Raw genomic sequence first — 25,224 nt, 5'->3', positions numbered from 1 at the left:
GCCACGGCTTAGACACATGGGCGTGTCTAAGGCCGTGTGAAGCACACGGCCTGTTCACACGGGTGTGTGACCTCTTAAAGTTGAAAATTTTCTAAGTTTCCAAAACTTTTATATGTTATCAGATTGGTCTCGAATACATGAGTTAGGGTTTGTATGCTCGATTTAAGTTCTTATTGAATGTGAATGAATAACATTTACTGCAATGATATGATTATTTGATTATGATTTTTCTGAATGTTATTATAAGTCTGGTAATGCCTCTTAACCTATTCTGGCGACGGTTACCGGTTAGGGGTGTTACATGTCTAATACCGTGTGAGGCACAATGCCTTTCCACACGGGCGTGTGAACTGTGTAACTTTGAAAAATGTTTGAGTTTTGAAAAATTTTGTTTGTGTTAGATTTAGTCCCAACCCCTTTTTAAAGCATGTTTAAGGTCTCGTTGACTTATGTAAGGGACTCTGTATTGATGTATGACCTATGATGCTATGATGATTGTGAAATGAATACTAAGCATTTCGATATGTCCGATAATGCCTCTTAATCCTAGTCCAGCAACAGATTCAGAATAGGGGTGTTACAATCCTACCAAACAGAAACTAAACATTAGACTCTATGCTTCGTCTTCATCATCGTCTAAACTCAGATCCTCCAGACCTCTTTCCATAATTTTCTCTTACAGAAGGCAGAAAGACACTAAAAAAACTAGCAGAAAACAAATATTCAAAGCAAGGAATCAATGGACAAGAAAACTGAAGAAGACCAAAACAGGAAAAACCCCAAAAATGTGCCAAAACGGTAGACAGAGACGTGCCAGAGGGCAGGCTTTCAACCACTCTAAATCTTTGTGTTCACTATTTCATACTATTTCTTTACTTCTACCAAATTTTTTAAAGGCCAATTCATTCCCTCTTGGAAATTTCAATTTGATAGATCGAGTTAACAATTGATATTAGAGTTAAGTCTGTAAAAGATGGTTTAACAACCAAGAGAAGATCCTCATGGTAGCTTAACTTTTATCTTTTCAAACCATACAAGATGATGTCAACTTCCGGCTCCATTATTGTTGGTGAGCCTCAATTTATTAATAAACCTCCTTACTTCAATGGTGCCAAATATTCCTATTGGAAGACTAAAATGATGTTCATTCAAGCCAATGATCTTGTCGTATGAGACATCATCATGGATAGTCCATCCATACCTCAAAATCAAGAAGGAGAACTATTAATTCCAAAAAGTAAGAAGAAATAAAACAAGGAAGATAGGAAAAGCATAGAACTCAATGGCAAGACCATGAACACTCTTTTATGCACTTGGTCTAAAAGAATATAGTAAGGTATAATCATGTGCCAATGCCAAGGAAATTTGGGACAAATAAGAGGCCACTCATGAGGGTATCGATCAAGTCAAGAAATCAAAAGTGAGAATTTTCACCCTAAATTACAAAACGTTCATGATGAAACCCAAGAAAGATATCAAAGATATGTCCAATAGATTCACTATCATCATCAATAAGCTCAAGTCTAATGGGAAAACCTATCTCAATGAAGTAGTGTAGAAAATGCTTAGAAGCTTGCTAATGTCTTGGTATGCCAAAGTTATAGCCATAGAGGAAGCAAAAAAATTGGAGACTCTTTTATTAGATGAGTTGATTGGTTCTTTGGTTACTCATGAAATGAGGCTCAAAGGAGTGAATAAAAGAGAAGAAAGAGTTGAAAAGAAGAAGGTTGGTATTGACCTCAAGTCCATAATAGAATAAGGTAATTCTAGTGATGATATGGATGAGGATTAAGAGATTGTCATATTTGCAAGAAGATTCAAGAGGTTTATGAGATTCAATAAAGGAAGAAAATTCCAAAAAAATGAAGAGTCAATATTGAATCTACCAAGGAGAAGGACACCATTATATGTTATGAATGCAAAAAGTCGGGACACATTAAATTTGATTATCCTTAATGGAAGAAAAGAGGGTCAAGCAAACAAAAGCTTAAAGCTCATGTTGCTAGTTGAAGTGATGATGATTCATTCGAAAATGAAGATTAAGAAGTAGCTAATCTTTTCCTTATGACCATCGACGACTCTAAGATAACTTCTAACTCATCCAATTCAACTTCTGATTCTTTTGATGAGTTACAAGATGCCTATGATGGCTGGGTTTGAAGTTTGAATTAATGGTTTCAAAATATAGAAAAACTATTTCAAAACTAAAAGAGGAAAATAATTGACTCTCCAAAGTTAAGCATGAACTTGAAAGTAAAATAAATGACATGTAAGCTAGTATAAATTATTTTGAGAAAAAGAATTTTTACTTGCATAATTTTCTTTCTAAAGTTCATGATGACCATCAAAAGTAGCTTGAGTTGATTAAGAGTAAAAAATCTCACTCTAACAAAGTTTTACCAAAAAGATCTTTTAGAGGAGAAACCTCAAAACAAAACTTTGTCAAAACTAGCTTTAATTTTTGTAAACATAGATGTCCCCAAAATTTTTATAAAAGAAAACTTATTAAAAGTGTATGGCTCCCAAAAGGACTCATAAGTACTCAAGATAAAAACATTCTTTCAAAATGGATACATAAAGGGACTAAAATTATAGGAACTAATGTTAATAGACCCAAAAGAATTTGGGTACCAAAAATCAAATCTTAATTCTATGTTTGTAGGAAGATGAGCATTTTTCAGGGTGGATGATTCATTCAAAATCTCATGGTATCTTGATAGTGGATACTCAAAGCACATGACCAGTGACAAGAGTCACTTCATCAATTTGAAGCCAAAAAATGGAGTAGTTACATTTGGTGACAACTCTAAAAGATAAGTAGAAGGAATCGGATCTATTGGTACAAGCTCTTCAATTCTTATTGAAAATGTTCTCTATGTCAAAAGTCTTAAGCATAATCTACTTAGCATTAGCCAATTGTGTGATAGTGGTCTCATTGTCATTTTTTAGTCTAATGGATGTAAAATAGTTGACATTATGTCTAATAAGATTATGCTGTAGGACATAGGATAATAAATATATATTTATGGTGTATTTAGATGATTTGCATGATTCACTCATATGCTTTGTTGCTAAAAATGAAAATAATTTTCTATTATGACATAGAAAACTAGGACATGCTAGCACGAGCATATTGCATAGACTGGTTAAAAATGACTTAGTTAGAGGATTGCCTAAATTTGATTTTGAATTAGATAAAGTTTGTGATGCATGTGTTAAGTGTAAATATAAAAGAGTTTCCTTTAAACCTATTAATGATATATCAACTAGTAGAGTTCTTCAACTAATTCACATAGACTTGTTTATTTCTATTAAGAGAACTAGCTTGGGTGGAAAACAATATGCTTTTGTGCTTGTTGATGACTATTCTAGATTTACTTGGGTTCTTTTCTTAACCATTAAATATGAAGCTTTAGAAAAATTCATCACATTTTCAAAAATAAATCAAAATGAAAAAGGTTATTTTATCACTAGTGTTAGTAGTGACCATAGAACTGAATTTTAAAATCTTGGTTTTGAAAATTTTTGCAACTGAAATGGAATTAGCCATGATTTTTCTGTACTTAGAACCCTTTAACAAAATGGAGTTGTTAAGAGGAAAAATAGAACTTTAGAAGAAATAGCTAGAACCATGTTTTATGAAAATAATTTACCAAAATATTTTTGGGCGGAAGCCGAAAACATTACTTGTTACATTGTTAATAGAGTGATGATTAGGCCTAACATTAGCTACTTTCATCCTTTTGGATGCGAGTGTTTCATTTTAAATAATGGAAAAGACAACCTTAGTAAATTTGATGCAAAAAGTGATGAAAGAATTTTTTTGGTTACTCTTTAAATTCTAAAGCCTTTTGTGTGTTTAACAAAAGAATTTTAATAGTAGAAGAATCTATACATGTTATTTTTTATGACTCTAACCTTCCTCCTAGAAAGGATTCTTGTATTGATGATGATGCATAATTTTTTAATAATAATGATAAAGTGGATCAATCATCAAGTGAGATGATTTAAGAACAAACATAAGATGCATTAGAGGAGCTTACAATAGAGGAAAGGTAAGTCACTCATTTGAGAGAGTTCAACTGTGCGAAGGATGGTAAGATTTTGGGAGATCCATCCAAAGAAGCAACTACTAGATCTTTTCTTAGAAATACTTGTAATTATGTTACATTTAGCTCCTGCATTGGGCCCAAAAATATTAAAGAAACATTAAATGATGAATATTGGATATTGGCTATGCAAGAAGAGTTAAATCAATTAGAGAGTAGTAAAGTATAGACTATAGTTGAAAAACCTTTTGATAAATCTATTATAGGTACTAAATGTGTTTTTAGGAACAAACTAGATGAGAGTGGTAACATAGTGAGGAACAAGGCTAGATTTGTTGCTCAAGGTTACACTCAAGAGGAAGAAATATATTATGATGAAACTTATGCTCTCGTAGCTAGGATGGAAGCCATTAGAATGCTTTTAGCTTTTGCATGTTTTAATGAGTTTAAACTATATCAAATGGATGTTAAAAACGCTTTTCTAAATGGTTTTGTAAATGAAAAACTGTATGTTGAATAACCACCAGATTTTGAAGATTCAAAATTTCCAAATCATGTTTTCAAACTCTTAAAATCCTTGTATGGTTTAAAACAAACTTCTAGAGCTTGATATGAAAGATTATCAAATTTCCTTATTGAAAAATGTTTTTGTAAAGGGAATGTTGACATAACACTTTTCTATAAAAAAAGACAGAGATTTATTAGTAGTTCAAATTTATGTTGATGATATCATTTTTAGTTCTACTAATGATCTTCTTTGTCAAGAATTCTTTAAGCTAATGCAATGTGAATTTGAGATAAGCATGATGGGAGAACTATTTTTTTTGAGACTCTAAATTAATCAAAGAAAGGATGACATCTTCATCAATCAAGCTAAATACACAAAGGAAATTCTCAAGATGTGTCGGATGGACACTTTTAAACCACAACGTACTCCTATGAGCTCTTCTACAAAGCTTGACAAATATAAGGAAGGTAAATATGTTGATTTAAAGTTATATAGGTCTATGATTGGCTCTTTGCTTAATCTTACTGCAAGTAGAATCTATATCATGTTTAGTGTTTTCTTGTGTGCTAGATTTCAATCATGTTCTAAAGAATCACATCTATAAGCCCTTAAGAGAATCTGTAGGTACCCTATAGACACTCTTAATTTAGGCTTTTGGTATCCTACAGACTCATCCTTTAGTTTGCATGCTTTCTTAGATACAAATTTTAGAGGATGCAAACTAGATAGGAAGAGCACCTCGGTACTTGTCAATACCTAATAAACATGCTTGTATCATGGTTTTCAAAGAAACAAAATATTGTTGCATTGTCCACCAACGAAGCAAAATATGTTTCTACCATTAGTTATTGTGTTCAAGTTTTATGGATGAAATAACAACTTAAGGACTCTGAAGAGGACATAAATACCGTTCCTATCAAGTGTGACAATACTAGTGCTATTTGTCTCACTAAAAATCCCATCCAACTTTCTAGAACTAAACTTATTGAGATTAGACATTATTTCATTCAAGATCATATTTAAAAAGGAGAGATTGTTCTTGAGTATGTGACACCTAAAATCAATTAACTAGTATTTTTACAAAACCTTTAGACAAAGAAAGATTTTGGACACTTAGGAGAGAATTAGGTATTACTACCTTACCTTTATTTTGTGTTCAAATGATTTTTTTTGCACTTTATTGTTTGCAAAATATTTTGACTTAAAATTGATTGAAAAAATGTTTATGCATGATTTTTATGACTTCTATATGCAATTAGTTAGGGGGAGTTTTTGTTGCATGATTAATCTATTTTAATCAATATTGTCTAGCATAAAATTGTTGAATACCTTTGAATGTGCTCAAGTAGACTTTATTTGATGAAAATGTTCAATTTTTGCTTACCTCACAATTCTCTATGTTTCATATACATCATACTCAATTTTTGCATATTCAAACATATGAACTCATTAGGAATTGTTGTTAAGTTAAAATATAAAATTCATGTTGGGAATTTTTGTTTGCACTTCAAAAAATAGTTTCAGCATTTGGTATCAATACTGATACCATTTTATTGATACTTTCTGAAAAATATCAATACTTATTTTCAAAGAATTGATACTCATAGGACTTTTAAGTTAAAACATAAAATTCATGTTGGGAATTTTTGTTTGCACTTCAAAAAATAGTTTCAGCATTTGGTATCAATATTGATACCATTTTATTGATACTTTCTGAAAAATATCGATACTTATTTTCAAAGCATTGATACTCATAGGACTTTTAAGATACCTGCAGCGCGTTTTTCAACTAAACCCTAAATTTTTTCCCTTTTTTAGAATCCTCTCAACCCACTCTTCAAAAATTTCAATTTCTTTTTCTTTGCTTTAAAAACTTGACTCAAGTCAACCTACGTTATCATTTTCTACAAAGATTTTAAAAGTTTGCTCTCCACTTTCACACCTTTAAAGCAATTTCGAGGTATACCATTTTATTGATACTTTCTAAAAAATATCGATACTTATTTTAAAAGCATTGATACCCATAGGACTTTTAAGATACCTGCAGTATGTTTTTCAACTAAACCCTAAATTTTTTTCCCTTTTTCAAAACCCTCTCAACCCACTCTTCAAAAATTTCAATTTCTTCTTCTTTTCTTTAAAAACTTGACTCAAGTCAACCTACATTATCATTTTCTACAAAGATTCTAAAAGTTTTCTCTCCACTTTCACACCTTTAAAGCAATTTCGAGGTAATTTTTTTTATTGCAAAAATTGTTGATTTTTTTTTAAATTATTGATTAGAAATTGTATTTTTGGGTTCATTTGGAACATATATATATGTGTTTTCATGAAGATGGTTGCCTATTTTTAAACAAACTCTTAAAATTTTTCTTCAAACTTATTGCCCACAAAGTGTTTAATAATATTCCCCAACCAAAATTTTAAGTGCTAATAGAGTTATTCTTGATTAGTTAGTTAGAATGTTGGTTAGGAAATACCCTCTTTCTGGTCCTTCATCTTCTTCTAGTGGGCAACCCAATTCTTTTGATAATTGTTTTAGAGATAAAGATGACTCTTGCCATTATAATCACTATTTTCTAAAATGAAACGTTAATGTTTCTTGCACCATTGATATCGATTTTTTGGCCAAAATCAATTTTTCGTTTCTTTAGACTTTAACCAAATGGAAGTTGATCAATTTTTTTCAAAATTCGTTCAATAACTCATGCTAATCTTGGTCAAGCATTTTATTCAAATGCTAAAATCGAACATAATTAATTCGGTGAACAGTTGTTGCTGTAAATTCTTTTCTTATGAGTACTCCTATTCGTCTCACTCTAGAAAATTTCGGTGAATTTTTGAAACTTCCTCCTAGGGGTGAGTTAAATGAGAAAGACCCTTACAATCTAGCCTTGAACGTTTGACACTCATTTGCATTCGAGCTAGATGTCCATGATTGCATTTTGCATTTTATAATTACATGGATATTACGTCCTATTTCAAAACATGTCGTTCTTCAATCTACTGACTATTGGAGGATTGATTCTTTTCACAACATTAGGTGTCTGAATTTGGCTTTAATATTATTTAATGACATTACCAGACATACTAACTAGAAGTTCAAGAGTAAGCTCTCTCTACTTTTTGGTACATTCTTGTCATACACTTTCAAATGTCTTAACATCCCCACTAATGTCGATCCTCCTTGGGTCATTAACCACAAACCTATTAGCTTTTCTACCATTCATAGGCTGATTTTAAACTGGATCTTGCTACCAACACTTGGGTTAAATATGTTCACCATTTTCCTCAAGACGATCATAATGAAGAACTTGAAGAACAATACCCTCTACCAGCTTCTTCCTCCGCTCAATCGTCTGCTCAGCCTCTCTCCAATGAAATGTTTGCCATAATCCTTAGCGCAGTGACCTCCTTGAATGAGACGTTTAGGGGTTTCAACACTCAGGTAGATGATGCATTTGAGGGTGTTAATATGTTTTTGGTTTAAACTCTAGGGTGTCTAGGATGGAGGAAAATATTGCATTTCTAGTGTTTCAATTCCCTTCTCCTCCTCCACTTTAAGGTGTAACAGCTCGATTTTGGGCCTAGTCGGAATAGTGATTTCAGGACCACAAATCCAACTAGGAAAAAATTATTTTTATTATATTTTTATGACCTACAGTTTCACGGAATTATTTCATGAAAATCTCGTTCGAAAATTTCAATGTTCAGGTAGTCAAATTAGTAAAAAGGACTAAATCGTAAAAAGTGCAAAACTTGAGTACTAGAAGCTAGAGGTATTAAATAGCTATAAAATTTTTAGTAGAAGTCCTTATGTGATAATTAGTCAATTAATGAGTTAGTGGAAGATATTTGTTTGGTATTTTTGAAATTTGTTTGAAAAGAAAAAGGCAAATTGGTAATTAAGTTAATAAAGGCATAATGAGACAAAAATTTAAATGCTATCATCTTTTCTTCTTTTTTCTTCGACTGTTTAAGCAGAAAATGGGCAGCCATGGATGATCAAACATTCGACCAAGCTTCTATGGCTCATCTAGGTACGGTTTTTGTCCTGTTTTTAATTATTTCTACATTTTTGGAGTCGTGGTAACTCAATTTAGCTATCTCCTACCTTCGTTTTCAAAACTATTAAAGTTTGTAAAATTTTCCATTGATGAATATATATGTATTTTAATGCTTGATGATGGAAAATGCATCCTTGTTGTTAAATAAATGACTTTTACTAAGTGATTTTCGGTGAAAATGTTTGAAACGACCATTTTGTAAAAGTTGTAAAAATGGTATAAAAGTGTGTTTTGATGAGACTTGTAGTTTGCTATAGTTTCGAAAATGGTTCGGCTAGGCTTAAAGTACAAAGAAATTGAGTGCATTTCATTTTACGAGCCTAGGGGCAAAAGTATAATTATGACAAAGTTTAGGGGTAAAAATGTAATTTTGCCAAAATATGATTTTTGGATCACATTAATAATGTGACTAATAATTAGACTAAATGTGATATTTTAGATCAAGAAAAATAAGATTCAGACTTAGAATAAGGGAAATCAAAGAATATGACGGTTATGTCCAATTGTCAATTTTGTCAAGGTAAGTTCGTGTGATTATAATAATGCAATATTATAAATGAATATTAAATGCTTTATTGTTATTATTATATAAATTGTATGATTGATTATACGGATATTCTTGATGAAGATTCACCAAGTAAGTACATAAGCAAATAATGTGATGTTGTAGCATATTTTAATGCTTTGGTAATATGTGCATTTAAATGTTTTATTACTATCATGAAAGTATGAAATGTATGATGGAAGAATAAATGACATTATGAGCAAGTGCGACGACATTGAGCAAGACAAGAAATCCCGTTTGAACCTCGGAAATAGTATAGGATATAAAAAGGTAAGTCATGAGAAATTGAGTGGTCTGAACTCATGAGTTGAGTCTGAGTTCATGAGATAAGTGATATATGTAATGTGGGTCCGGGTACTGACTTTATGTATAAATCCATGAGTAACTCGCTGAGCGAGCATATCATGCTAATGCTTTCGGGTCCGGGTACTGACTTTGTGTATAAACCCGTGAGTAGCTCAATGAGCGAACATTACATGATAATGCTTTGGGGTCCGGGTGCTGACTTTGTGTACAGACCTATGAGTAGCTCAATTGCGGGCATTACAAAATATGTGGTAGCTTTAGCTACATACGTTACGCACTAAAAGTTGGTTCTAGCTGCGTATATGGCACATGTGCAAGTTTCTGTGTATCCATTAGTATTCCAAGTGTTCAACGGGTAATTCAAGGAAGGATTTGATGATGGTCCCAATGAGGTATGTCATTGATGAAAATGAACTTGAGTTATGTTACGAATGAGGATAGGTTTGTACAGAAACTCAATTAAATAAGAAATCCATGAATGGTAAGTCCATGAGTATTGTGAAATAATGTTGTATTAATTTGGTGGACTATGATATAAGTTTATAAATGCATAGATTTCTAATTTAAAAGAAATGAATGTGTGATGAACTTAGTTATCATCATTTTTGTACTAAAACTATTTTGGACAGTAGCTGTAATCCAACCTTGAAAATTCACCAAAAATTGTGGCAATTGAATTTGAGGCTAAATATGAAATTAAAGCTTATAAGCCTAGTTAGAATTTTCGTGAGCAGAGTTAGAATGTTTTTAGCATCCCCTGTTCTGATTTGGGAAAATCATCAAAAATTGTACAAAAATAATTATGGGTTATAATTTGTATTCTTAGAATCCTTAATGAGTATAGTTTCAAAAGAAACAAATGGGAACATCATCCAGATCCTGTATGAGGAGTTAATTAATTTTTAGTAGAGAATGTTTGGAACTGTCAAATAGCAAAACAAGGGTGAATTTGAAGAATAAACTGTACTAATTGGCTAAACTAAAAATTCTAAAAAATTTATGGTAAGGAGATATGTGAGTCTAGTTTCATGAAAAACTTTTAGAACTTAATTTGGAGTTCCGTAGCTTAAGATATAAATAATTTAGTGACTGCGACTCAAGTAGACAACTTAACTGGAATTTGAGCAAATAGTGGAATAATGTGCAAATATGATTGTGATACCTTAAGAGCATGTTATAAGAATTTGGAAAAAACATGTAAATAAATTGCTTATTGTTTTCATATGAAATTACTAAGCTTTAAGCTTACTCCCCTTCCTTTCCATCTCTTATATGTTTATTTAGCTAGCTCGGGTTGGAAATGGCCGGAGATGCTATCACACTATCAAGCTACCATCTGGGGTATAAGTATTCAAGTACTCGGGTTTATGACATGTATAGGAATTATGTATTTTTTTAGATTATTCATTACTATTAGGGCCAAGTGTGTTGGCCTATAATGAGTTGTGATTCAATTTGAACATGCATAGCCATAAATGATGGCTTATGATAATCATATGCTTAATCATATGTAAATGACATATTATTACATGAATGTGGTTAGTTTAAATTGCATTTATATGCTTGATAATGATATGAAATTGTGCAAGTAAGGGTGACAAAATTGCTTGGAAAATAGCCTTGCAATCGTCCACACGGCTAGTCCCATGGGCGTGTGTCTAGGCCGTGTGTGACGCACAGTCTGTCCCCACGGGTGTGTGTCTTGCTCGTGTGTCCCTAAATTAATGATGGCATCATTAACAGAGAGTTACACGGGATGAGGACACGGGCGTGCGTAACCACACGGGCTACTCCACTAAGGCGTGTGACTATCTAAAAATGGGAAATTTCTTAGGTGTTGTAAAATTTCCAAAAATTCTCGGTTTAGTCCCAAATCATCTCCGATGTATGTTTTGGGCCTCGTAGGCTTGTATAAGGGACAGTATGCATGTGTATGAATGGTTTTAAATTGAATGAAATTTTATGGCTCGATTTTGTATGAATGTTTATGTTTAAGTCTGGTAATGCCTCGAACCCCGTCCCGGCATCGGATGTGGGTAAGGGGTGTTACACAAGGAAACTAGGATGCATATATTTCATTTTCTTTTGTATTTCACTCATCCCAATTGCACATTTTATTACTTCTATGTTTGAGCGTAATATTTATTTTGGTATCCTAATTGTGATACTTGTCAGTTCATTTTGATACATCTATATTAGTTCTTTGTTTTTCAAATTATTTACCCTTTTATTGAACTAACAAAATCTCTCTCTTAAGCTTTATTTGTTAATTTTTATATAAAAATGGGAGGAGAGAAGAGAAAAGTAAATTATTGGTATTTGTTTGATTTTATGACTAATCTTTTAATGCTAACATCAAGTGACTATTTTTAATGTCAAATCCTTGATTCCAAAATTTCAAAAAAAATAAAAAATAAAAATCAAGCCATTGATTCAAATTGAACTTTAAAAAAGGTGACTAACAAATTCAAAAATAAATTTACCAAAATATTTTGTTATATCAAAAAGGGAGATTGTTAAACTAGTTTTATTTGTTAAATTATTTTGATAGAACAAACATATCTTTAAAAATATATTTTTATTTTATTTTGAAACAAAGAATTCAAAGCATGAATAATATTTCAAAATTTCCAAACATATTAGAAATTGCTTTAAACACTTAAAATATTTTTGACAAAGTTTTGAAAATAAATTTAAACTCTTGAACTTAATCAAAACCATTTCAAATCATTTGAAAAATTGCTCCTTCAAGAAGTATCAATGATTTCCAACATGTATCTATACTTGTAAAATTTTATCAATACTTCATCTTTTTATCGATACCAAATCAACTTTCTATTTTCAATAAGAAATTGAACACGATCAATAAGTATCGTGTAACACCCCGAAACCGTGGCCGTCACGGGATCGAACACGAGGTGTAATCGGCTTAATTCATCACTTATCTGACTCAAACAATTTATTTTAAAACTCCGGACAAACTGTCAATCTGCGTTATAGTCACTTAAAAATTCGTATCTTGAGTTCTGAAACTCGAAATTTAATTCCGCAAATTTTTCCTGAAACTAGACTCATATATCTATCTATTAAAATATTTACACAATTTTTGGTCCGTCCAATTAGTACAGTTTATTAGTTAAATTCTCCCCTGTTTCAGGGTTCGACTACTCTGACCTCTGTGTATTACGAACCAGATATCTCTCTGTAAAAAGATTCAATGACTATGCCGTTTGTCCCTAATAAAACTAAACTCAATAAGGAATCTTTAAATATAAGGTATGACTTCTAATTATCTTTGTAGAAATTATGGTGAATTTCCAAATTCGGAATAGGGGATCCAGAAATCGTTCTGACCCTGTTTCACGATATTTTAAATATCTCATACAATATAGCTCATATTCTTGTTTTACTTCTTCCATGTCAAAATAGACTCATCAAGATTCGATTCCATAATTTATTCATTATTTAATTCCATTTCTACTATTTTTAGTGATTTTTCAATTTCACATCACTACTGCTATCTGCATCTATTATTAGAGTAAATTTTTACCTATTAGAGTAATTTAACAAACATATCACCAAGTATGATCATGACTAGCCATACCAAAGGCTAATCATTACCAAGCATTTCCTTACTACTCAATAACCATATCGTGAGTGTAACACCGGAAATGATTAGCCATGACAAACGGCATAATAATCAAATAGACTTTAACTATTGCTTATAACTAAGTATCATAAGACCAAATCCAACTTAACATTTATGCCATTTTCGCATGGCTAAAAGTATACATACCAAAGTTCAAACAAAACATAATAGCCTATACATGCGAAATGTTCTCTTAGACCAACTAAGAAGAAGATACCAAAAGTTGCAAGCTGGTGTGATGACTTGACGATGGTCCCGAGCACACAAAAATGGATCAAAGGAACCTAAATAAGTGACAAATAAACACACCGAATGAGTATATAACTCAGTAAGTCATAAGCATTACACTGCTGTCCATTTATAAAATATCATAAAAGAAAACAAATAAAGCAAGATTAGGTACTCCATCCATACCAACTATGATATAATTTCACGCACATTTATCATTACATGCTCTCAACTAGCCAAGCCTCCATTGACATCTCGTATGATATTCGATATGATATTTGATGCATTTCCACACATCATTTTATTTTCGTTTAGATTATACTAATAATAGCATTTCATCTATTCCACAATAATCTTATGTTCCTAACTTCAAATATAATCACCACATAGGTTCAAGACTTACCAAGCTCAGTTCCAAATATAAACATAACGTCTATTCCTTATGAACTCAAAATATCTACTCATTCCGCTGTCCATGATTTACTCGATAAAGTCGCACACTTAACGTTAATAATTATTCGAAAATATATAGTAAGTCCGCACACTTAGTGCTTAATAGTCAAACTCGCACACTTAGTGCTATACAATTAAACTCGCACACTTAGTGCCAATCTCATTATCGTAAATGTTTATACCCGCACACTTAGTGCCGAAATCAACAACTCAATACATCTCACTTCTTTTTACAATCGATAATTTTGTCACTACATGCATTTATATATCATCCCATTCGGCATAAGTACATAAGTATTATGATTATTTAAATCAATACAAAATATATGCTTAATAACTTACCTTGTGTTGGGTAAAACGGTTCCAACTCGGCTACTCGATGTTCTTTCCTTTGCCTTTGCTTGATTCTCCTCCTTTAACTTCTTGAGCTTAATCAATAAATTAACTAGTTTAACTGTCTTGCTAAATATTTATATCAAAATATTAATGATTTCATATCATAGGAGATACATGACTAATTCTTATCTTCCTACCATATGTTTTTGAGCTATTAGGCTAATAACCATATGCTATCACCCTACTATCAATAATCCAATCACACATGCATATATATATATATGGCGAATGTGCAAAGCTTAGACTCAACATCACCTATGCTCTTAATTTGATGGCGAATATGCATACATATATATATGATATCAACTATACTATCATCTTTAATTCACCTAAACACAAAATTTCATCTCATGAACACTTGACTGAATTTTTCCTAATCTAGCATGGCTTCACATCTATTTGTAACATTCTATAAATCCACATATACCACATTTCTACATAAATTTTCTTTTACGTTTCCACTACTTCCATTCACAACATCAAAAGAACCATACACTTAGCATTTACCTCTTCCTAACCATATGCCATCTAAGTACCCTTTTAGGTAGAAAATTAACATATGGGTTGTAACAAGGCATTGGCTTCTAACTAGATTTTCACAAGAATTTAGTAAAAGTAACATAAATCCTACCTTAATCAACCCCTTTTGAGTTGGCCGAATGTCTAGAGCATTTCTTCTTTCCTTCTCCTAACTCACGGCAATTGCAAGAAAAGAAAGAAGATGAATACTCCCTCTTCCTTCCTTATTTTATTCATCTTTTCTTTTTAATTCCTTTCTTTAATTTATTTTAATTGCTAACTAATAAAAGAATTGCATTGAAATTCAACCTAGTGGATAGGCATCATGGCTTGGCCGGCCACTACTTGGGTTTTTGGGCAATTTGACATGCAAACCCAAGTTTCCTCACTTTGTTATTATTTGGTCCTTACATATCCCCCTATCATATTTTCTTAAGTTCTCAACTAAGTCAATCACATGAAATTCACATTCATAAGTCTAAATTAAAACATCAAATTTTCACACATGCACTAATACTCATAGAGGATATGCAACCAAATTTTTAAATAAATTTTGGGACTCGGTCTTGTGGCCTCGAAACCACATTCCGACTAGGGTCGAATTAGGACTGTCACATATCGATACCTTGAAAATTATGTCGATACTTATTAAATTTTATCGATACCAAAAATTTATATTATACCAATTTTGCATTCTACTTTTCGTGATCTATTAAAAAATGTAAAAATATTATCAATACCCATAAAATTATATCGATGCCTTTTACCAGGTATCGATAAATCATTTATGGTATCCTTGGTAGCTAATTTTAACGGTCATTGAATCAGACACTAAATGTCTCTAGTATCGGTACTTTTTATTGTAGGTGAATTTAATGGTCTGGTATTTCTATCCCAATGACTTTATTTGTTCTTCCAACAGCCACAATAGTTGAAAATGAATTAGAAGTTATAAATACCAGCTTCTGACGGTCCTACAATAACAAGAGATATAATCAAGCCTAAAGATTGATCAATTTAGCCTTAGTGCTCAATTCTTTCATACTTTTCTTATAGACACTTGTGAGCTTTTATTGTTATTCTTTAGCTCAAGTGTATTCTTGTTTATTTGTGTTTTACTGGCAAACATTCTGATCTTTTGAGGATTATTTCTTAGTTTGCTTCTTTGTAATTCTTTGAGAGGGTTTGTCTTAAGATTTGGGTAGAAACCTTAAGAGAGTTGTAAGGTTAAACCTTGTCCTCAAAGGTTAAACAAATTAGTGAATTTGAGAAAATCGTTAATTATAAAAAAGCTAAGGTAGTGGAGTAGGCAACTGGGGCCGAAGCCTCTAAATATTTATGTTCATTATTTCATACTCTTTCTTTGTTTCCACCAATTTTTTAAAAGGCCAATTCACCCCACTCTTTCCAATTTCAGTTTAATCGATTGAGCTAAGAGATCAAAACCTATAATGAGATTATTTGCTTTCACCAAATTTTCTAAAGGCCAATTCACCCTCTCTTTCCAATTCAGTTTAATCGATCGAGCTTGTAACGCCCCAAAATTTATATTTCAGCTTTTGTGAAATGTGACACAACTGTGTATCTGCTTCAGTGGTTAAGTGTTCTGGGTGTGTGTGGGAGGTCCCAAGTTCAAGCCCTGCCTTTGGCAAGTTTTGATATTTTTCTGATCTAAGCCTTGCATTAGGAGTGTGGGCTTATATTTAATTATAGGTAAAATCATGTCAGAATGGGCCTGCTGGTTTGGTGGTTAAGTTGAGTGTTAGTTTGTTGAAGGTATTGTGTTCGAATCCCTACGCGAGTATGGGAGTTTATTTTTACTCGTTTAACCGAGAGAGTTTCGGTCAAACAGGATTTCTGAGTAGTGGGTTAGTGGAGTTAATCAAGGGATTTGGGGAGCTATCAGTTTTGTTTTTGTTTTTTTTTTTGAAATTTCGGCTTTCTTTCCAAAAAAAAATTCTGACGTGAGTTTTCTTCCCCTTTCCTTCAGTTTTTCCTCTTTAATTTGTGAGAAATTTTGGATTTGTTCCCTCGCCTTGTTTTTCAATTTGTGGTACTGCTCGGGTGTTTGGTAAGCTATGTTGGTTTTTCTCTCCGTAGTAGCGTACTTGACGTAAAGGGGAAATTCATTTCTATAAATTTGTGGTATAGGAGAAGGGTGTTATTGGTGAATTCTTGTTTTTGACTATTTTTAATCGTGCTAGTGTTTGGGTGCATTATCGGTAAGTTTTGCTTGATATTTCAGGTTTTTTCAACTTTTGGTTTGATTGTTAACTAGACAATAGGATGCTGTTTATTAGGATTTGGAGGGCTCAGGAGCAGTTTCGCATGAGAACGATACCAGGTGTGTACCCGAAAATGCAGAAAACGGGGTTTTGGTGAAAGCCAAAAACCCCATTATTGACGCCACATGAGTATGTGGTCGCTCGTGTGGTAGGCCATGTGCCATAAGACGGGCGAGTGATTGACGGGGCTAAGCGCACGGCTGTGTGATGGCCAGGTAGGCCATGTGCGACACACAGACACAACCGAATTGGGCTGTGTGGGCCACACGGGCATGTGAGCCCACACGAGTAGTCCACACGGGTGTATGGAAATTTGGGCCAGGCCGTGTGATCCACATGGGCCAAGCCCAACCTGGGCGTGTGGGCCACATCGGCGTGTGGGTCCACATTGGCAAACCACATAGGTGTGTGAGCCCATTTAACTGAAATGTGTTCTAAGGTTGCACGGGTCACCCAAGTCGACTGTGAACCTATTGTAGGGTCAGTAAGCACTACCTAAACCCTTAAATGTGTGAACTGTATGTATGATGTATGTACTGAGCATGATGATTACATGAATGAACACTGAACTGTATGTATAACTGATATTCATGTATTAGCATATCATATACTGTATGTTGCATTACATTGGGTTGGGATGTTGATACTTGGAGGAAGTGTACTGAAAGGCTTTTAAACCTATTATTTGCAGCTCAGCTGCAATTTACTGATTATGCACCGCATTCGGTACTACTTGGAGTGTAGGGATGGGTGAGTGTTTTAAACCCTACATGGAGTGTAGGGATGGACGAAGATGGTGTGTAGAGGCTGGTTGGGTAGGAGTCTGTTTACTGATTGATGTATATCTGATACTATTACTGTGATGGGCGTAGGCCCTAATGCATATCTGATACTGAAACTAAAATGGGCTAAGGCCCGAACTGCTACTAATACTAAAATGGGCTTAGGCCCAGACTACATTTGACTGATAACTATTATTTCACTAGATACATGTGTTCTGTAGGGATTTGTAACACCTCGTACCCGAGTCCGTTACCGGAATCGAACACAAGGTGCACACAAACTTAGTTTAACTATCTTCACAGTCCATTTAGAAATTTCCAGATAAGCTGGTTATTGCGTCAGTGTCGCCTTAAAAATCATATCTTGAGTTTCAAAGCTCAAAAATTTGTTTTATAATTTTTTCCTGAAACTAGACTCATATTTCCATCTACAGATTTTTTTCTATAATTTTTGGTCAAGCCAATTAGTACAGTTTATTAGTTAAAGTCTCCCCTATTGCAGGGATCGACTACACTGACCTTCGTGTGTTACGAATTGGATATCTCCCTGTACAGGGCTTCAATACTGATTCCGTTTATTTCTATAGAAACTAGACTCAGAGAGAAATCTATGCATATATGGCATGACTCCTAATTATCTCTGGTTAATTTAAAATGAATTTCTAAAGTCGGAACAGGGGATCCAGAAACTGTTCTGGCTCTGTTTCACGAGAACTTTAATATCTCTTAATATATAATTCATATGACTGTTTCATTTATTCCATATGAAAGTAGATTCATAAAAGTTAATTTACATAATTTATTCACTATTTAATTCCATTCCTACAATTTTTAGTGATTTTTCAAATCCACACCACTGCTGCTGTCAGCATCTGTTTTTCAGGTAAACCTTACCTATTTCGTGGTTTCTATGGACCAACTAGAGTTTTGTCATACATAGGTCCACATATAATCATTTTTAGCCATTCCAATGGCTGATCATTTGCTCACACTTCCATTCAGTCCGTAGTCACATCATAAAACCATACATATATACATAAGCACAAATGGTCTAATGCCATACTCCACTTTTACGAGCCATTTTCGCATGGTCGTACACACATACATCACAAAAGTACTTAAAACGCAACAAAGGGTAGTCCTATACATGCCATTTCAAAGCTCAACCAAAATTGTACCAAAAGGGGGCTTTGATAGTGTGGATGACTTTGACTTCGTTGATCCCGAATCTGATAGCTAACGAGCGAAACCTATAAAACAGAGAGCCAAAGCAACGGGGTAAGCATTTTAATGCTTAGTAAGTCTCAAGCAATGGAATCAGCTTTGACTAACGTATTACATTCACATGGCTAAATGAATCACTTTATTAATATACATTCCCATAATCATACTTATTTCACATTACCGACCCTTATGTTCATACACAAAAGAACAACTTAGCCAAAGGCGGTAGCTCGTTTATCAACTGGCGCATACTTACTTGTAAGGACTCAACTAATTCAAGCACATACAAACATACCTCATTGCTGGAATTTTCACAAGTGTATAAACTGAAATTTTACAGCAAGATTGCTCACTTCGAATCACGTACCTTCGGATTTAACCGGATATAGCGACTCGCTCGATTGTCTTGGGACCTAGCCGGTTATAGTGATTCATACGATTGCCTTGGTCTTAACCCGGTTGGCAACTTGCACAAATGCCTTGGTCTTAGCCGGATATAACAACTCATACGAATGCCTTGGTCTTAGCCGGATATAATTACTAGCATAATTGCCTTGGGACTTAGCCGGATATCATTCCAATGTTCATTTACACATATATCAATAATCAAGACACATCCATAATTCATTTTCGTTACTAAGGCTCTAACACAAAATATTTATCAAACCTTTACAATTTGGCTCAATAGCCACACACACAAGGAGCATGATTTCAATATAATTCAAGTAGGGTCATTACTCAAGACTTACCTTGGATGTTGTCGGCGATTTCGACGACTACTCGACTACTTTTTCCTTCCCTTTATCGGATTTAGCTCCCTTTGCTCTTGAGCTTAATTTGACAAATAAATCGATTTAATCATTTGAGCATCGAAGAGGAATTCAAGGTACTTAGTCAATATATATACTCATTAGGCATCAAAGTCGCATATATGCGAAATCATGAATCGAACTCAACACATTAGTTAATATTCCTCTTAGCCGAATTTTCTAAGCCAAGAATAGGCATCAATATGCTTGCCTCTAACCGAATGCATGCACACCAATTTCCCCTCATGTGGCCGAATATACATGTCCATGTTGAGACATTTTACTACTAATGCATTACATATCGTAGCTCAATACACCTCTCTCATTTACTTCATAACCGAAACATCATCACAAGCAAATATACACTTGAAATAGTATATATGTCATACCAATACATCATGTGCAAACATATATTCATGTAGGTGCAAGGGCCGAATTCTCAAGTGGCTTACATCCAAATATACACACATATCCAAAGCTTAAATCTTACTTACCATGCAACATGCATGAATCATACTTATGGATATACCATGGCGAATACCACAACACCATAATTTTGGTCATGATTAAACAAAGAACTTAGTATCTCCTTCAAAAATGCTAAAAGAAAATCTAAGAGTCCTCAATCCCCATCACATGTTTCATTATCAAGCTTGATATTTAGCATGCAATGGCATTAACACCATATTCACTTTGGCCGAATTTCATTCCCGTGACATAGCAAAGATTTGAACCATGTGCTAACAAGAACATCAAGCTAGCAACTAAAAACATGCATGAATCTCATGGCACAACCTCAAACATACCTTAATCTTGATGCAAGTATAGCCAACCTCTTCCTAATCCTCTTCCAAACCAAACATGAACCAAAATTCCTTCCTTCCTCTAGTATTTTCGGTCAAGGGAGAAAAATGGATGAACAAATTTTTTTCTTCTCTTTTCCTCAATACACTGCAAGGGGTTTCACTCACACACACACATTTTTTTTTCTTTCTTTATCACCCATACTTATTTGTTTATTGTTTCTCCCTAATGCACCAACAAAACATGTTTCATGACATGTTTAGCCCATACACCCTTGTCATGGCGGCCATTTGCTAATAAATGGGGAAGTTGACATGCAAACCCCTCATTTTGCATGCATGATCAACTAGTCATTACACATTTCCCCCTCATACTTTTAAAGTTTACTACTAGGTCCTTTCTAGTGAAATTCACATTTATAACTCTAAATTAAAGCATCAAAAATGTCACACATGAGTTAACACATATTATAGGCATCAAAATAAATATCAAATTATTTTTATGCCTCGGTTTTGTGGTCCCGAAACCACATTCTGACTAGGGTCGTTTTAAGGCTGTCACAACTCTCCCCCACTTAAGAAATTTTCGTCCCCGAAAATCTTAGCGGTAAATAGGTTTGGGTAACGCTCTTTCATAGAGCTCTCGGGTTCCCAAGTAGCTTCTTCCATCCCGTGTTTGAGCCATAACACTTTTACTAACGGAACCCTTTTGTTTCGCAACTCCTTCACTTCACGAGCTAGGATACGAATCGGTTCTTCTTCATAACTCATATCAGATTGAATTTCAACCTCTGATGGACTAATTACGTGCGATGGATCAGATCTATAGCGCGAAGCATCGAAACATGAAAGACGTCGTGAATCTTTTCAAGTTCGGGGGCAAAATCAAACGACACATAATGGACCGACTCATTCGGATATCTCATATGGCCCGATGAACCTCGGGCTCAATTTGCCTTCTGACCAAATCGAGTATCTTTTCCAAGGCGAAACTTTAAGAAACACTTTATCTCCCACTTGATACTCAATGTCTTTTCGTTTCAGATCCGCGTCGACTTCGACGATCGGAGGCTATCTTGATTTTCACGGATTACTTTTACTTTCATTCAGCATCTTTAATCAAATCCACTCCAAAAATTTTGTTCTCACCGAGCTCGGTCCAAAACAATGGTGTACGGCATCTACGCCGTACAAGGCCTCGTAAGGCGCCATCTTAATACTTGATTGAAAACTATTGTTGTGGCGAATTCAATCAAAGGTAAGTACTGTTCCCATGAACCACCGAACTCGAGGATGCAACATCTCAACATATCCTCAAGTATCTCGAATTATCTGCTCAGATTGACCATCGGTTTGGGGGTGAAAAGCGGTCTTTGAAATGCAACAATGCATAAAGCTTCTTGCAATTTCTTCCAAAATCGCGAGGTGAATCTCGGATCTCTATCCCACACAATGTAAATCGGTTATAGGGGAAGCGAAGGATTATTTGTCCAATGTTGTTTGGCGTTAAGAGCCAAGAAGTTGATTCGGAAGGTTGTGAGGCGTGACTTGGCCCTTGTAAGTCAAACGGGACTTGAGGAGATAACGGTAGAGTCGGTTAGGACTATTAAGGAATTTTAGGATGTATTCCCGGATGAACTTCCTGGATTACCCTCGAACAGAGAAGTCGAGTTTGGAATCGACTTACTACGGAACGACTCCTGTGTCTATTGCCTTATCGGATGGCACCAAAGGAGTTGCTAAAATTGAAAGCTTCGATTCAAGAGTCATTGGATAGAGGTTTATAAGACCAAGTGTTTCCCAGTAGAGCTCTTTGTCTTGTTCAGAAGAAGAAATATGGGACCATGCGAATGTGTATTGACTATCGGTAGTTGAATAAACTTAAAATCAAGAACAAGTACCTGTTACCAAGAATCAACGATCTGTTCGACCAATTGAAAGGAGCCTTGGTGTTTTCTAAGATCGATCTTCAGTCGGGATATCATCAATTAAGAGTTAAAGAGGGGGATATTTATAAGACGGCGTTTAGGACTCGATACGGTCATTACGAGTTTCTGGTAATGCCTTTTGGACTAACTAATGCACGGCGGCATTCATGGATTTGATGAATCCGGTGCTCCAACCATACTTGGATCGGTTCGTAGTCGTTTTTATTGACGATATCTTGGTGTATTCGAAAACGAAAGAGAAGCATGATGAGCATCTTCGTGTAGTACTGCAAGTGTTAAGGGAGAAGCAACTTTATGCAAAGTTTAGTAAGTGCGAGTTTTGGCTGAAGGAAGTTACCTTCTTGGGGCATGTTGTGTCGCCGAGGGGATCAAAGTGGACCTCGAAGATTAAAGCAACTCGGAATGGAAGCCACCGAAGTCGATATAGAGATTCAAGTTTTACGGGGTTGGCGGGTTATTATCGGAGATTCGTGGAAGGATTTTACGTGTTGGCGACCGTTATTCTAAACTTATAAGGAAGGAGCACCTTTTGTTTGGACAAATAAGCAGCAAGAGGCTTTTGAGAGGTTGAAGAAGGTTTTTGTGGAGCGCTAGTGTTGATTCACCAGAGTCTGGTAAGGATTTCACTGTGTACAGTGATCGTCACATGTAGGTTTGGGCTGCGTGTTGATGCAAGAGGGTAAAGTGGTCGCTTATGCTTCACGATAGCTTAAGCCGCACGAGGTGAACTACCCTACGCATGACTTGGAATTGGCAGCGGTAATCTTTGCACTTAAGATATGGAGGCATTACTTGTATGGAGAGAAATGCATCATCTATACGGATCACAAGAGTCTTAAGTACTTGCTGACTCAAAAGGAGCTGAATCTTAGGCAGCGAAGGTGGATAGAGTTGTTAAAGGACTATGACTGTTCGATTGAGTACCATCCAGGGAAAGCAAATGTCGTGGCTGATGCGCTAAGTCGAAGGGCTGTGGCGGAATTAAAGGCGATGTTTGCTCGTCTAAGTTTGTATGACGACGGCAGTTTGTTGGCAGAGTTACAAGTGAGACGGACTTGGGTAGAACAGATTAAGAAGCAACAGTTGGAGGATGAGTCGTTGGTTTCTCGGTTTCAGCAAGTTGAGAAGGGGGAGAATCCGGACTTTGGGTTAAATAGTGAGGGAGTTCTTTGTTTTCAAGGGAGAATTTGTATGCCAAAGAACTCCGATTTGACATTGATGATTTTGAAAGAGGCACATAATGGACCTTGTTCTATGCATCTAGGAGGGAGTAAGTTGTATCGCGACTTGCGAGAGCAATGTTGGTGGCCTGGGCTTAAGCGAGAAGTGGCCGAATTTGTAGAAAGATGTTTGACATGTCAACAAGTGAAGGCCGAGCATCAACTACCTTCGGGATTGTTACAACCGGTAAAGATACCACTTTGGAAGTGGGAAAGGGTAACTACGGACTTTGTAAGTGGATTACCGTTGACACCTTCTAAGAAGGATTCAGTTTGGGTGATTATGGATAGACTCACGAAATCTGCTCATTTCATACCTGTCCGAATCGATTACTCACTTCAGAAGTTGGCCAAATTGTATGTGGCGAAAAAAGTACGGTTGCATGGGGTTCCAGCGTCGATAATTTCAGACCGAGACCCAAGGTTTACATATCGGTTTTGGCAGAAGTTGCATGAGGCTTTGGGAACGCGATTGGATTTCAGTACGGCTTTTCACCCTCAGTCGGATGGGCAGTCAGAGAGGGTTATTCAGATTTTAGAGGATATGTTGAGGGGTTGTGCTATTGAGTTTAGAGGCAGCTGGGAGGACCATTTGCCATTGGCGAAGTTCGCGTATAACAACAGTTACCAAGCAAGTATTCAGATGGCTCCATATGAGGCACTATATGGGCGAAGGTGTCGTTCGCCTACTTGTTGGGCAGAATTGGGGGAAAGGCAAATACTTGGACCAGAGTTGGTAGCAGATACTGAAGACAAGATTAAGGTGATCAGGAATCAGTGAAAAGAGGCGACGGATCGACAAAAGTCTTATGCCGATCTGAAGCGTAAGAATATTGAATATGCGGTAGGGGACATGGTCTTTTTGAAAGTTTCGCCTTGGAAGAAGATTTTGAGATTTGGTAAGAAGGGTAAGTTGAGCCCACGGTTTATTGGGCCTTACCGAATCATTAAGCGGATAGGGCCAGTGGCTTATCAGCTAGAGTTACCTCCAGAACTGGATCGCATTCATGACGTTTTCCATGTGTCCATGCTAAGGCGATATCGTTTTGACCCAACTCATATCGTGCCAATTGCAGAAATTGAGGTACGGCCAGATTTGACCTTTGAAGAGGAACCTATGCAAATACTTGATCGTGATGTCAAGGTGTTGAGAAGGAGGTCAGTCCCATTAGTGAAGGTACTTTGGAGGAACCATGGCAAGGAAGAAGCTACTTGGGAGACTGAAGAGGCAATGCGTCGTGATACCCTCAACTGTTTGGATCAGGTAAATTTCGAGGCCGAAATTTCTTTAAGGAGGGTAGAGTTGTAACATCCTGATTTTCGGGTTTTTCGCGATTCTTGATATTTTAAGTTTCTAAAATTTGGTATGTGATTATGGAATTCATAATTTGGGTATGTAAATGGGCTTATGG

Source organism: Gossypium arboreum, chromosome 6, assembly GCF_025698485.1.
Source record: "Gossypium arboreum isolate Shixiya-1 chromosome 6, ASM2569848v2, whole genome shotgun sequence".
Taxonomy (NCBI): Eukaryota; Viridiplantae; Streptophyta; class Magnoliopsida; order Malvales; family Malvaceae; genus Gossypium; species Gossypium arboreum.
Note: the sequence above shows the minus strand (reverse complement) of the source record.